Below are 2,274 nucleotides of genomic sequence, written 5' to 3'. Positions count from 1 at the left end.
CTAGGGAGGTCTCGGATACTCTTAAGTCATTGAAATCATAGCTTGAAATAAAAAATGTAGATGCATGAGCCTATCTGACTGTGTAGATCTTATGATTTATGCTGAAGAAAGGTTTTATGGACTTGTCGAATAAACCACTCTTTATTCAGGTTTTATGGACTTGTCGAATAAACCACTCTTTATTCTTCACCGTTAAACACACCGTAAACTACCGTAATCCTCACTCGCAGCTTCTTTCCCGTAAACCACCCTCCCCAAGTACTGCAACTGAACTGAACACAATCAAATTCCGTTTAAGTATTATTACCTCTTCCTAATGTAACCTTGCGTACCTCCCTAACTCTACCTGAATGAAGATTCCAGTGCATGTGTACACACCTAGAATAAACCGTGTAGCTTTAGGTTTCCTGAACCTGACATGTACTTGCGTCTTTTAAGACATAAATTTACAGGTCAACATATAATTTTACGTCTTGTAAGACTTCATTTCAAATGAGTTGTCAACATGTTTCGTTTTTCGGACTATATTTCACAAGAAAGGTGTTCCAAGTAGCACACATGTTCCATATGAGTTAATATGATTCTAATAAGGCTAATTTTGATCATATAGGAGTTGTATTTTCTCATGAACCTCATATGTGCTACAGGGGGTAATTTTCAGCTACTGGGCTTAGCTGCTAGTGCAGCCTGATCAGTGTTGTCCTTCCGGCTTAAGCGTCTGTTCACCAATGAAATGCGGCTCAAATAGTGTCTACTCTGACATCCGGCGACTGAGGATGAAATTCGGTATCGTGTAAGCTGTACCGGTGCATTGGAGATGAGTCATATCTCTGAAGAACTGACGTTGACAACCTCAATAGCACTAACGCTAGAATATTACACACTATTAGAGATATGAAGACTAGACGATCTAGACAAAATTATGAAACTAGCAACACACAGGGTTGAAAACAAGGTTTAAGCTCAATAGAAAATCACCATTTTGTAACAGTCGTTGATGGATCAAGTACGATAGGGACGAGCAAATTCAAGACTATCACTTCGAGAAGTGGCTCACGTGGCTGCAGTTTCTAGCATGCGTAGCGGACATCAAGATTCTTCGTTGCCATCACGGACTATCCCGTCTGCAGAAAAAGGTACGATTGTCCAATTGCATACCTTTGTGGATGCAACCGAGAACGGATTCGCGACAGCCTCAGTTTCCAGGAGGGAACTAGCATTTGAGTGCACTTTAGCAGGAGCCAAAACACGGGTGGTGCCGTTGAAGTTCCTCTCTATACCCCGATCCAAATCTCAAGCAGCAGTTATTGGGACCAGGCTGGTAGACTCTATCCAGGAGTCCCTCTCGATTAAGGTTCAAAGGCGATTCTTTTGTACTGATTCCCGGGACGTCATGTGCTGGCTACACTCGAACCATCAACGATACAGTCAGTACATTTCCGAATCAACAAGCTTCTAGAAATCACGGACCTACGAGATTGACGGATGGTTCCTTATAAATTAAACATATCTGACGATGGAACCGAATGGAGAAGTTCTCTTGACTTCAGCGCCTCAAGCTGGTCGGGCTGGTGGTTTCATGAAACTGATCTTCTAGAACCAGAAGAGCAATTACCTATCTCTCTTTACTGCTACCACAAGCGTAGTTACTTGGGAGTATTTGTTACCCTTTCGGATAGTTGGGTCATTTTCTCATTAGTGTCTGTATCGTAATAAACTTTGTAAACATGGGATAATACAATACATAACTCAGCCTTCTAATTATGTACTCAAGTGAAACTTCCTGAATTTCCTGATGTTGTCAAGTTCCCGTAAGTAGGGTTTTAAATGTTTCTTGTTCTTCCATGAGATACAATCTCTATGACTTTAGATATTGTATAATCAAAATAACAAAAATATAATATTACGGGAGTAGATCCAATGTACTGAAGGATGGCAGTGGGTAATCATAAATATCTTGGTAATATGCTTATGACTCAACATAAACCTTGTGGTTAAATTAACAAAACTCAATGCACAAAAAAAGAAACTCCAGTTGCTGTAGATGTTATATTCTAGGCATTCTAGAAACTTGGATGATTTAGACAGTTTTTTTTTATTTTTGAGCAACCATGTCGAAACGTGAAAAACATCGATTTAATAACGCTTGGTAAAAAATTAAGGCTCAAAGGATAAAACGGTCGACTACTTGCACAGGAGTCCTGGGTTGGAAAATGTCGAAACTCCCACCATCAATTCTTCATTGAAACAAACAATCGCACTCACTCAATTCAA

The sequence above is a fragment of the Aedes albopictus genome, chromosome 1 (genome assembly GCF_035046485.1).
Source record: "Aedes albopictus strain Foshan chromosome 1, AalbF5, whole genome shotgun sequence".
Classification (NCBI taxonomy): domain Eukaryota; kingdom Metazoa; phylum Arthropoda; class Insecta; order Diptera; family Culicidae; genus Aedes; species Aedes albopictus.
The sequence above is the reverse complement of the archived record's forward strand: the minus strand, read 5'-3'. Positions refer to the sequence as shown.